At 38.8% G+C, this 14,301-nt stretch overlaps 1 protein-coding gene across 1 annotated transcript in view; it reads left to right on the top strand.

The window, feature by feature from the left end:
* Positions 1–14,301, top strand: part of SLC35F1 (solute carrier family 35 member F1) — a 410,909-nt gene that overhangs the window by 244,828 nt on the left and 151,780 nt on the right. The window lies entirely within an intron of this gene.

Genomic DNA, 14,301 nt, shown 5'->3' with positions numbered 1-14,301 from the left:
CAGTGGTTTTTCATGGCTGGCTTTCACCCCACTCTGGTTCCCGTTGCTGGATGTCTCAGCCCAGCCATGGCTCATCCATACCCATGTATAGCTCACACTTGGCTCAGTAGGGGATTGAGACCTAGCCAAGTCAGTCCCACATCCACCCTGGTTCCCCAGGACACCAGATGGTGCTGGGGTCTGGCCCAGCCCAGTGCATCCAATCCCAGCCATACTAGTGTCATGGGAGACTATGACTGTTTCCTAGTTAGAACGCAGCCCCCATTCCAGCACCCGTGTCCCTTGGTGGGAACCTCAACCCAGCTAGGGTGTCCCCCCAGCTGACCAACTTGGCCTGCTCCTAGCTGCAGATCACGCACCCGACAGTGGCTATTCTGACTCAGCTTGTCTCAGGACCTCTCCTGTCTTGGCCTCTGCCTGAGACACCATGGCCCAGCATCCACGATTAAAGTAGACCTGCAGGTGCAAGCGCAAAGAGTTACATGTCCCTATCACTGGCAGTCGCCAGGAATTCATGTTTCACCTATACTAAAGTTGGCCTAATTCATGAGTGTCCCTGAGCAGCTATTACAAATAATAAAAGCCCCAGAGCCCGCTGATGGGCGGCCAACAGGCAGAGCCTGACACCAATTGGTGCACTGGCTGCCCGAAGCCAGGGACGCGTCCACCGCCTTGCGGGGTGGTTTTGGCTCGAACCCTTAGTCGGATCCACCTTAGCCGAGGCGCCTCCCCGCAGCTGCCACCCTGCGAGGTTGGTCAGTCCGTCCCCGGCCCCAAGCATGCAATCCGCCCTAACTAGTCCAGCTCCCAAATTGCCCTCATGGTTTGTGAACGTGTGGGGTTCCGCTTACCAGAGGGATCGTTGCTCCATGGGCGTGGAGAAGACTCAAAATCAAATATTTGTAATGATCACCAAGCACAGATACCTTTGAAAACTCATCCAATGAAAACCACAGTAATAAATACATCAACAGGACCTAGCCTAATGAACAACCCCAAGGAGAAGGACAGGACTGTCCTCATATGAGTTCATTCAAAGGGATTTTGCTCCTGTTTTTGATGAATTAAGAACACTCTTTCTATTTCAAAGTTAAAACAATAAATGTAGGCTGGAAGAGGAGAAATGCATTCCAGGGGGAAAAAAGAATGCTGTATAGCTCACTAAGAGAATACAAAGCGCTGGGGGTTGCGAAGGAGGGGAAGTGGTAGCCAGCATGCCAGTACAGCTGAGCAGAGGGGAAGGCCACACTATCACACATCATGGAGCCCTGCTCAACCATTGTTGAGCAGGAGGGATATACTGCAGACAAACTCAATGGACCACTGGGGCCTTACCAAATTCAAAGCAGCAGGTTCCATACCTCCAAGCACATTTCAACTTTTGGCTTTGTAGATGTCATTTGCTGAGGTCGAAATTTCCAGCTGTGCAGTGTTAAACTCAGGACCATTATAGCACAGCTTTAAGCAAGCTATTGATTTTAAACTTTTGTTAGCCTAAAAGAAACGAAGTGAGATCATTCAGAAGCAAGCACTCAACTTCTAAAAATAAAGTTGAGAAACTTGGTAAGTAAGTTCTTTTAAAGAGAACTGTGTGGGCATAGCTTATGTAAGTGACATAAATGTAGAAAAGTCTTGGCACTGATCAAATTGTAATTTATTTACTATGTGGAAACGTAAAAGCTACCTACCTCAATTTCTGTTGTTCTGCACAAAGATATCTTGAGTGCTTGAGATATCATTGAGAAGTCACAGTAAATGGATTCTTACACTGATTGAACATGATTGAACATGCATGTTAAATCAGGTTATCAATCTGATATACAAGCATGCAGTCCCTCCCAATGTAGTCACACAGTTTTACTTCTGTCCAGTATTACCTTTTGCAGAAATATCCAAAAGGCTCCAGAAGATTATGCAAAGCTATTCCTCAAATTAATTTCTGTCCTCTTATCTTCCTCAGTTATTTATTTATTCCTGTATTCACTCATGCACCATTTAACTCATTATTCTCAACCATTGTGCTTCTAACTAAGTGTGAAGGATACAAAAATGATCAAATTCAACCCCTCTTCTCCTGCACCTGTCGAGTTCATAGAGGAGAAGAGTGGAAGAAAAGAGGTTCTGTAACTGCAAAAGTATAAATCTAAGGACCTCCCTTTCTCTTACATTTATGGAAAAAAGCCTTTCTCTTGTACTCTGTCGTCTAGGTCATGACCGTTTTCTACATTTAGCTCCCAGTCCTCCATTTCCTGCTTATTCACAACAGAAGAATTTCTTTCAAGAAGCAAGAATTAATGAATTGCTGTTCCATGGCTTCCCCAGGCCTTTCTTTGATGATACACCTGCTTTTGGCACCAATAGCCTTACTTTCCTTAAGAACAGTGGCATCTGTTCCTGGGGTCCTTGCACTCCCACCCTCAGCCTTCTTGGAAGAATACTGCACAGACATCATCCACTTCCTTTATTTAACTTAGCTGTGGTGACTCAGATTGATCACGACTGACTTCCAAGGTCTTTAGAGGAGTCTCCTCTCTTCATACCAGTGTTCACATCAATTGCAAGTCTACATTGCCTTGCTTGACTTAAGGAGCTTATCTGGGTAAAGGCAAAAAGTCCTTTCCTTTCCTGACTTCCCCATATGAAGCCTTGACTTTCCTCATAATCAGGAATGTGACTTTAGCACGTACTGATCTACTAAACTTCAGTTTTTGCTAAGTTCTGACAATTTCTATAAAAATAGCAAAAGCCACAATCATTTCCCGTTGTAAAATGAAAGTGAACAAATACTTGTAAAAGCACAGTGATAAATATAAGGATTTGTGGGCTTTATGCTGTACATGACAATACAAGGATTTCTAGTCATTCCCAGTGGTCATTAATACCTGCAGAGGACTCAGAAGAGAGAACAGATGTCAGCTTCTTGCTTTGGTCCAACTCACTCATCAGTTTTGGTTAGCATGTAGCATGCTGCATTCAGCAGATGATCATCACATCTCTTCTTAGCATCAGGTTGCATGTGCATGTATTCTAAAAGAGTTAAACTAGTGGAGTCTTTGATGCAAAGATCACAATATACACAATTTTCCATCGTTCCAGTGTTTTACAAAAGTAGCATCAGGTCCAGCGCTACGGTTTAATTGGCTAATCCTCCTCTTACAAGTGCCCAGATCCCGTATGGGTGCTGGTTAGTGCCTTGTTTGTTCCGCTTGCCATCCAGCTCCCTGCTTGTGGCCTGGGAAAACAGCAGAGGATGTCCAAAACCATGGGAGACCCAGAAGAAGCCCCTGGTTCCTGGCTTTGGATCAGCTCAGCTCTAGACATTGTCGTCATTTGGGGAGTGAACCAGTGGATGGAGGATATTTCTCTCTGTTTCTGTTTCTCTCTGTAAATCTGCCTTTTCAATTAGAATAAATAACTATTATAAAAAATTTAAAAGAAAGTAACACCAATATCCAATCCAATGTAACAATGTTTATGATTCCTTTGAAAATTCGGTATGTGTCTTATGACTCTCCTATGGAAATCTCTAACTGAGATCTAATCTGTGGCTTCACTTGGAAAGTAGAAAAAGGTAGAGCCTCTAGTAAAGTTAGATCCCATCAGACCACAGACATCCCTTATGCATGCAATCTCCCATAGTCAACATTTAAACACATGCAACAAACTAAGAAAATTTATATCCAATCTGGAGTTTAAGTATGATTGCAGACAAAGCTGCCTTCAGTTTAATTTCAGAGCTCCACTAAGAATCTAACACTGCAAAGGACCCTTCCCGGTGCCCTGGTGCCCTTCCTCCATTTCCATCAATTCTAGCCCTACCTGAGCCAAGCTCCCTCCAGCTCTAGCCTAGGTTGCAGCCACCCCCACAGTGGCTCATCTGCTGCTGCTGCTACTTTCCCAGGTGCGTTAGCAGTAAGAGGGATCTGAAGTGGAGCAGCTGAGACTGGAACTGATCTTGTATAGTGATATGCTGGCATCAGAGGCAGCAACCTAACCCACTGTGCCACAAGCAGGTCCTTTTTTTTAAATCATAATGTTTTACTTATAGAGATAATATGTATTTTAATTTATATTATAGTGAAAGTCTATAGTCAACAAGTAAAAAGTAAGCAAACAAACAAAAAAACATAGTTCAGCTGAAATATAGGAAAGGAGTATAACCAAAAACTAAAAAAAAAAAAAAAAAGACATCCAACTTCTATTTAAAAAACTTGCAGAAAGTCACAAATCATTTAAACAAGAGTAGTATGTAATTCATAATCACCTGTTTGACAGATTTAAAGCAAAATTTGACAGACTAATATATTTGCACTAGAAGTGACACATGCACTAAGTCATTTCTTTTTTTAATTTTTTTAGAGTTTAGCTGCAATTTTAAAGACATATATCCATTCATCTGATGGTAGACATTTTGGTGAATTCCTATTTACACTCTTGTGAACAGTGTAATAAACATGGTTTCATAGATATCTCTTTAATACAGTGTGTTTGTATGTATTGGATATATACCCAGTAGTGAGATTGATGGATCATGTAATAAGTCTGCTTCAATTCTTTAAGAAACCTCAGTGCTGTTTTCCATAGTAGATGCATTAATTTGGTGTCCGACCAACAGCGTCTAAGAGTTCCTCTTTGGCTACATCCTCACCAGCATTTGTTGCCCTCTATGTTTTGGATAATATCCACTGGGCCAGGGTTGAGGAAGCAACTCAGTGTCTTTTTGGTGTGCCTTTCAGCAATGGCTAGTAACGTTGAGTATTTTTTTTTCATATATGTGTTGGCCATTTAGTATCTTTTTTAATTGTGTATTGAAGTCCTTTGCTCATTTCTTAACTGGACCAGTTGTTTTGTTTGTTTGCTTGTATGCTTGTTTATTTTGCGTTGTTGATGCATTCCGCATAGTAATCCTTCCTTGGATAAATACCTGGCAAATTCTTCCCAATTGAATTGATTGTTTCTTTTGATGATCAAAAACTTCTGATTTGACATAATCCCATTGCCTAGTTTCTCTTGATCTATGTTTTGGGGTCTTTTCCAAGAAATTGTAACCTATGTAAATGTTTTGAAGTAAGAGTACATTAATGTATTATTAATACAGTATATTATGTATTTTTAAATATATTACATATAAATGCACCAATATATTATTGTTAGTATTAATTCATATTAACATGAATTTGAATTAATATTAAAATATTAGGTGTTTGTATAAATATAGATCCAAATATGTTTTAAAAATTGTTAGCTTTTCCTATCTACCACATAAATATTTCTTCAAAAGAAATTTTTTTAAAATTTTAGTATTGGTCTTCATTTTTAATATCTTTGTATTTTGATATTACTTTTACACATTTACACTGATAGGTCTAGAATGTTTTTCATCTAATGCTAGAAATGACAGAAATTGTTCTATCACTTGATTTTTTTTTCATTTAATAATATAACCTGGAATTTTTTTCCATCTCTCTGTGTGATGAGAATTTTCAAAAAGAACATGAAAATTACATGATATGAAAAACTACACGTGGATTTCAAAAATTTTTGAATCATGTAAAGTTATTGTATAAGTTGTTTTTTGAAACAGTTTAATTTTTTGAAGTACCTTTATAATTTATTTTATAGTTTTAATTTCTTCAGTGGCCTCAACTGGTAGTTGTATAGATTATTTCCAATTTTCAGTTGCTCCTCCCATGTCTTATCAACAACATTCTTCTGGATATTTAAGAGTATTATCTTGTAATCTAGTCTTTAAAAATTTAAATAATTAGCTTAAAGACTTTCTAAATATTGATAATATCACCAAATTCCTCCCACTAAAAATCAATATCAATTCAAAAGCCTGCTTTTATTACAGTTCTCATTTCCCACATTTTTGTTATTTTGAAAGGTGAAAAATATTTCATTGCCTAAAACTTCATTTTTGTAGTTACTAGTGAAGTGAGCATCATTTTCTATGTTCATTGATAACAAGAAATAACACAGTCTGTTCCTAACTTAAGAGTGTGTTTCAGTGGGATTTTTTTTTGTCTTTTACTGAGTTCTTGTTTGCATTTCCTCTTGAGTTCGTGCAGAGAGCCCTGTCATACCTTCATCTGGAAGAATGCCACTGCCAGATCATCAGATAATAATATTGGAATTTACATCATCCATAAAGCATTTACGGTAATGTAATTAGCAGGGCCATTAATACCAGCAAAGCCTAGCTTTCTTTATTGCTATAAACACAGCTTGTGATCACATAATGACACCAGTAATAATCCTTTAGGGCATCATGTAAACCAAAGCAGTTGAGTTAGTTAGGACATAAACAGAATCTCCATTAAAAAATAATAATTCTTTTTCCTAGAAAGTAAACTATGAGGAATAACCCTTGCATATTTTCCAAATCAGATTTTTTATTTCATGAGAGGTTGGCTAGTATTGCTGGAAAGAGTGGATTAGAGCAACATAGAGAAATGTTAGTATCAGGGCAATGCCCTTCACACAAATACTCATAAAAGCCTTCCTGTTTCCAACAGCTTCACTTACATGTGGTTTCTGCACTCTTGCAGCATGTTTTTGGTCATGTTTAATACAATAAAGAATTGATGTTAGTATATATATTTTCTCTTAAAAAATACTGAATATAACATAGAAGAAGGTTCCAGGAATCTTGACTACTTTGATAAACAGAACAACAAAAATAAATTCACAAATGATCTCCATTGTGATTTATGTTCCCTACTAACAAGTCACCTGAGTATCTCAGTGACTTACATTTTCTGGCCAAAAAACAGAGAGAGAGGGAAAGAGAGAATCTCTATCAAATAAAATTGTTTGCTAACAAAAAGATTTATTTATTTTTATTGGAAAGTCAGATTTACAGATAGAAAGAGAGACAGACAGAAAGATCTTCCATCCACTGGCTCACTCCCCAAGTCGCCCCAACAGCTGGAGCTAAACTGATTCAAAGCCAGGAGCTTCTATTGGCTCCCCCATGTGGGCACAGGGTCCCAAGGCTTCGGGCCATCCTCACCACTCTCCCAGGCCACAAGCAGGGAGCTGGAAGGAAAGTGGAGCAGGTGGGACATGAACTGGGGCCTGTATGGGATCCCGATTCATGCAAGGTGAGGACTTTTCCCACTAGGCTACCATGCCAGGCCTGAGATAAATATTTTTTAAACTTGAGTGGGCTCATAGAATGTTAATCCACTTGGTCATATTTCAGAATCAACATTCAATTATAGATGACTTTTTTATTGTTTGGACTATTAACTTACTTAAGCAATAGCCCTTAAAACTTCTGTGTTCTGGTATGAATAATATTTTCTGAACCAAGAGAATAAAAGTCAACTCATTTCACTCAGATAAACTTTGGCACAAAGAACACACTTAAATGAGAATAAAGTGGTAATACACAACAAGTTTGATTCTAAGACCACACTATGGATTATTTTAGGTACTGTGCAAAGGAATAAGCAAAGAGAAAGGAGAATATATTACTCAGTTATACTGTCTTAAAAGTTTAACAATAACCTATGTGTCATTTTTTAAAATATTTATTTACTTGTATTGCAAAGTCAGAGATATACACAGAGGAGGAGATACAGAGAGGAAGATCTTACATGTGATGATTCACTCCCCAAGTGACTGCAATGGCCGGTGCTGCGCCGATCCGAAGCTGGGAGCCTCTGCTCCCACATGAGTGCAGGGTCCCAGGGCTTTGGGCCATCCTCGACTGCTTTTCCAGGCCACAAGCAGGGAGCTGGATGGGAAGTGGAGCTCCCGGGATTAGAACTGTCACCTATAAAGGATCCCGGCACATTCAAGATGAGGACTTTAGCCACTAGGCTACTGTGCCGGGCCCTATATGTCATTTTTTTTTTTTTTACATTTTATTATTATTATTATCATCTTATGATACAATTCCATAGGATCCTGGCATTTCCCTATCCCCTCACCAATTCCCACCCCCCCACCTAGTTCCTCTATATCATTACTAAAATATAGTTCTTCATACACAGTAATATGTCCATCATTGCGGGCATGGACAATGCAGAGAGTCCAGCATCCTATTTTCAAGATATAGTGAACAGTTTCATTGTAAGTCCATCCTTGTCTGGAAGTAGAAATGCATACTACACTGTGTCCTCACATCTGGATGTTAGTCTCCATTTCACAGCTACTGTACATCCCCTCAAATGAAAATCATAATACAAAATCAACAATAGAAAGAAAAATAGAAATTTACAATGCCATGAAGTTAAATGATATGTTACTAGATATGACAGTCTCCATTACACAGCTACTATACATTCCCTTAATTGAAAAACCACAAAACAAAATCATCATCAGGGAGAAAAAAGAGATTAACAACACTATGAAGTTAAATAACATGCTACTAAATGATTAACGTGTAGCTGAAGAAATGAAAATCAAGAACCTTCTTGAAGAAAATGATGCCACTGTGTGATCTATGAGTCATTGAATGATTTACTCAGAAGAAAGTGTTTTGAAGAGATGAAACTAACCAAAAACATCAAAACCCATGAGATACAGTTTCCACTGATTTTTGTTGGTGAAGTGTGTCTCTTCTAGACAATAAATAGATGGACTTTGTTTTTTAATCCAGTCAACTAATCTATGACGTTTGATTGAGCTGAAGCCACCTACATTCAGAGTTTAGTATACATGGGTGTTACTTTGGTCCTGTCATTTTAGGAATGGATTATTCATTGGTTTAGTCTTCTGTTGTCATTTTACTGGGATGTTCTTCCCATTTGCCTTTAGTTTTGGTAGGTGCTATTCCTCTTCTCTGTCAAGAGAACATCTTGAAGTGCCATTTGTAGGGCAGGTTTAGTAGCAGAAAATTCTTTTAACTTTTCTTTACAATGGAAGAATTTTATTTCATTTTCAAACACAAAAGAAAGCTTTGCTGGATATGTTATCCTAGGCTGACGATTTTTTTCTTTTAGAATCTGGAATATGTTACTCCATTCTCTTCTTGCCTGTAGAGTTTCCTGTGAGAGATCTCCTGTGAGTTTAATTGGCATTCCTTTCTATGTCAACTGATTTTTTTCACATGCACATTTAAGGATCTTTTCCTCATGTTCAATTGAAGAGAACTTGAAGATCATGTGTTTTGGTGAACATCACTTTTGATCAAACCTGTTGGGAGTTCTGTGCCCCTCCTGGATCTTGTTTCCCAATTCTTTCTCCAGATTAGGGAAACTTTCCTTCATTATTTCAAAAAATACATTTGCAAACTCAGCTTCTCTTTCTGCACCTTCTGGGACTCCCATAACTCTTCTATTTGGCCTCTTAATAGTGTCTTTCAATTCTTGAATATTTTCTTTGGCCTGATCCAGCTCTGCTTCCAGATTTTTGTTTGCTTCCCCCTGATGACAGGAAGTATCTCCCAATTCTGAGATTCTTTTTTCTGCTTCCTTCATTCTGTTTTGGAGACTCTCCACTGTACTTTTAATTTGCTCTACTGTGTTCTTAATTTCTGATATATCAGCTTTGATTTGCTTTATTGCTTCCTTAAATTCTTTGAACTCTTGTATGTGCTTCTCATCGTTGATCAGAAGCTTTAAAATGGGTTTTATGAATTCTGTGTGCCCCATTTTCTCAATGTCTTCCTTAGTTAACTCTGAGATTGGTATAGAGTTTTGCTCCTTTGCAGGGGAGTCTTCAGTAATATCCACTGTGCTTTGGTCTCTTCTTTTGCTCTTGGTCATTGCACTTCTGGTTAGCAGAGTCTTCTGCTTGGGGCAGGTTTCTAAGCTGTGTCATCCACATGTCTGAAGTTTGATTTTACTTATTGCGGTTGGTACACAACTTTTTGCTTGCAGCCACTTGTGCCACAACCTCCAGCAAGTTCCAGTCTGGGTTCTTATGTTAGATTTCCACCATGGTCTCCACAGCCCCAGCTCCTGGCTTATCACTCTCCACCTCCTGTGATACCGTGCTGAGGCTGCACCGTTGTCTCTGCAACCTTTCTCCCACTTCCGGTTGGAGCAGGTCCCAGGATTAGAGATACCACGCGTCCTATATAGTTAGGTTATTTGTGGCACTGATCTTGTCGGAACCTGTTAGGTCTGGGTGCCACACGGACCTATTTTGACCCGTACAATGCCACAGTCAGTATTATTTTCCTGCAGGACCAGTGCAATCCACGGAACTCAGTGAGTTCTCACAAGCTCAGCACATGCGCAGTTCACTCTTGTCCTCTGCAGTCCTAAAGATATTGCCACAGTGTATAAAATGGCGCCTGATGTACCACTACTAGAGTTCTTGATCTGCTGGCCATCAGGTCTTAGGGCTACCAGACGTGTCGTGGGTGGAACCTGTAGAATGCCACATTGCTGCAGTTCACTGAGTCAGAAATGAGTTCACTCCCAGCTCATTGTATGCTCAGTCCTTTCCCTTGCCTTTGCCTCCTTACGTAAAAAGGCACCCAATTCAGCTCTAAGGGGCTGACTGGGCTGTGAAATCCACCCTGTTCTCACACTGTCCGTCTGGGATCTGCTGCTCTGTCTCTGCTGCTGGTCAAATCAAATGGACCAGCAGGACGGACAGTTCTTTGGGCTCACCTCCCAAGCTCCCAGTGAAAGTCCCTTCCCACCTGGTTGCTGGTAGAGTTCCGGCTGCTGGTGAAATTCAGATTGCTGTTAGCTGGATGCCACTGGAGTATCAGTCACTGCAACACCACACTCTTGTGTCCGCTGCTTTCGTGTGTCTGTCAGTTTCCACGTACCCCTCTGCTGTTGTTCTGTCCTTTCCTATTTCCTGGAATATGTCCTCTCTACTTCATCCTGATTAAATGTTTTTCTGTCCGTTTAAACGTGTCCTTACCCTATTCCGCCATCTTGATTCTCTCCCTATATGTCATTGTAAGACAAAGAAATTGAGGCTCAGAAAGTTGAGAAAACTGTATCTAAGACATTTTAAATGAACAGAAATCACAAGGTGAAGAAATTTGGCACAGGGTTAGGGAGCAAACAGACTGGGCCTGGTGCGGTAACCTAGTGGCTAAAGTCTTCACTGTGAATGCACCAAGATCCCATATGGGTGCTGGTTCTAATCCCTGCAGCCCTGCTTCCCATCCAGCTCCCTGCTTGTGGCCTGGGAAAGCAATCGAAGATGGCCCAAAGCCTTGGGACCGTGTACCCACATGGGAGACTTGGAAGAGGCTCCGGGCTCCTGGCTTCGGATCGGCGCAGCTCTGGCCGTTGCGGCTGCTTGGGAAGTGCATCATTGGACAGAAGATCTTCCTCTCTGTTTATCCTCCTCCCTGAATATCTGATTTTCCAATAAAAATAAATAAAACTTTTTTTAAAAAAAATAAGAGAATGCCTCAATAACCGAAACATTTACAAGATAACAGCTTACTGATTCAGAATTCTGATAGCTTGATTGTTATGTGCAAAGAAATCTCCAGAACATTGCCAGTACTCAGACTGCCATGCTCTAAAGAGTAACTGCTGAGTCTGCTATCAAAATATTTTAGTATAATGGAGCACTAAGTGAAACAAAATTTGCAAGAAAAGCCCAAGTCATGGATCATATTGACTTATCTCTCAATTAAGGATCAGATCTCAAGAAAAAGGAGATGCTCCTTTTCTGGACGTAAATATTACTTACTTGAGTAACTATTGTCCTTTTATTCAAAATATCCAGTTTTTTTATAAAAAAAAAAAATCTACCTAGACAAAGAAGTTAGAAAATGTGACTTTTGTTCAAGATGAAAAACAACCAATAGCAACAGACCTAGAGGTGTCACACATGCTTAGAAGTATTTTTTTCATAATTGGCTAATTAACATGTTGAAAATGTTCAATTTGGGGAAGGTAATTATTATTTTGTGATTCCTGCATTCAGTTCTAGGCCCCAGTCCTGACTCCTGATTACTGTCATTGTAATTGGCTTAAGTACTTGGCTCCCCACCACCCATATGGGAAACCCAGGTGGAATACCTGGCCCTAAGCTTCACCCTGGCCCAGCTCACCAGCTCACTGTCTCTCTCTCTCAAGTAAATAAAAATAATTAATTAAACAAACAAAAATGTATACTCACTTGGCAAAGCTTTATGGAGAAATAGGGATTTCACTGGAAAACATGAAGTTACATTTAAAATTGTCAAATGGGATTGTTGGAAACATAAAACGTAAGCAAAGAAGAAAGAAGAAGTGGAGGAGAATATAGGACTTCAGAAAAATGAATCCACAAGTTGAAGGTGAGTTTGTGCAAAGTATGCAAGCAAAATATAGAAAAGAAGGGGACAAAACACAAAGTAGAATACCCAAGGCATGTGGAGCCATTGCAAATGATCCAATTCCATGCAGTTGGACACTAAGGATTAAAGAAGGTTGCAAGGAGCAGGATGAATATTTACAGTGATAACAACATAGAAGTTTTCTAGTTTGTGGAAAGATTTCATATAGACACCTGGGTTTATTATAGTCAAACTCTTGAAAACAAAAATATAACCTTGAAACCAACAAAGGAGAAAAGATACAGTACACTAAGGGAAAAAATATTTCTCATCAGAAAAAAAATTGAGACAAGATGGCAGTATAATACTTTTAGATTACTGGAAAGATTAAAAAAAACATAATATCACAAACCATGAAAATACTCTTTAAAAGAGAAGGTAAGTGAAACAGACAAACAAAAAGCTTGTAAGATGTAGAAGCAGGATTTGGGTAGAGATATGCTAATGGAAAGATTGTTTTTCCCTGCGCTGAACCCTGCCTGTACCTCACTGCATTTGTGATAAATTGGCATGTGTCTGTGGCAGTGCTGACCCTTCACATGCTTAATCTTTGTAACCGATTTTAATTATGAAATAATAAAATTATTATTAAAAATTTGATCAGTGTAGAGGTATAGAAAGTAACATCAAAACTCCCATTTCACACCTCTTACGCACTTGTATTGGAAAATTAGAATTAGTGACAAGCTCCATTTTTCTTGATGCCATTTATTAAAATTAAAAGTCACAACGAGAACATTTTGTTCAGCCTCTTTCTGCTTATAGAAAATTGTCTTTGGCAAAAAAATGTAAATGCAGTCTTTAAACATGACAAATTCTACATATTCTTTTTCCTTATAAATCAAAAGAAAATTATCTGAAAGAGCAAACTTTCTAATCAGCTGGCCATTGTAATTTAAGATTGTTATTTGGTTTATAAAAGATAGCAAAGTTTTATGTGGTTTCCTGATACCAAGGGTATCTGATGCCCTACAAATCCATATGTCATCACTCAGATGTTCTCAAATTTAGTTAATGTTAATCAGCCCTAGTACCATTGTCAAAAGCATATTGTATACCTTGCCACCACATATGCTTGCCAATTTTCAAAGTTTGCAATATGTACTCACAGCCCTATTTTGAAGCAAAAGATGGCATATCATATCCAAAGGTCAGGAGGGGAAGCTGATTGTAAACATTTCAGCTTCATTTGAAAGACTATCCTCATTCAGCTCATTGCACACAGTTTGCTAGTCAGATTTCAGACAAAGAGAGGAAGAATTTTCATGATGATTCTGTTACCTGCCCCAACTTTTACAGTGTCCCCCTTTTACAATGTCTAGGCCAACAACTCAGAATTTTACTTGAATATTTTGAGCCCATTATATTTTCAGGGAAATTCATGTCACCTTTGAGTAGCTCTGATCATTAAATTTCTTTACTTGTTGAGCCAAATTATGTTTTCTTTTACCTGAAATCTAGTATCCTAAATATAGTTCTGCACCAATGAAATGTCAAGTTGCTCTTTTTGAAAGCTAGTCTTTGACATATAGAGATGACGTTCATAAATGCTTTTCTTGCAAACCTCAAATCCCAGTCCCTCGAGCCACCCGTTCTCCTTCTGATTACTGTCCATTTCCTTTTCAGAGGGAAGTACCCCTTCTCTGCAGCTCAGAGAGGGAGTGGATGGATCTCTTCCTTCTTTCCTCTTTCCAGTGCTACATTCTTATTGATAAAGTTTAAATGTAACACTTCACATTTTCTCTTCATTCTCAGTTCATTGCACCTAACTAATGCCAAATTTTAAAAGTGATTTGTTTTTGTTTTCTCATAGACTCCTATATCCTTTTAAAACAACCATTTATCCAAAGAGCTAATTCCCTTTTAGCTAGATTTTTTTGATACCTGAATATTCTGTGATATTTTAAACTTCTTTCCTTATAATAGTCTCTTGTCTCCTTCCAAGTCACCTGAAGTTTTATTAAATCACCAAAATCCTAAGATCTTTAAGGTCTACGGAACACTTTTCATAAAGCGTTCTTGATAGGTCCTATTTTTATGCCTTT

Source organism: Ochotona princeps, chromosome 1 (assembly GCF_030435755.1).
Source record: "Ochotona princeps isolate mOchPri1 chromosome 1, mOchPri1.hap1, whole genome shotgun sequence".
Lineage (NCBI taxonomy): Eukaryota > Metazoa > Chordata > Mammalia > Lagomorpha > Ochotonidae > Ochotona > Ochotona princeps.
Note: the sequence above shows the minus strand (reverse complement) of the source record. Positions and strands in the feature narration are given on the sequence as shown.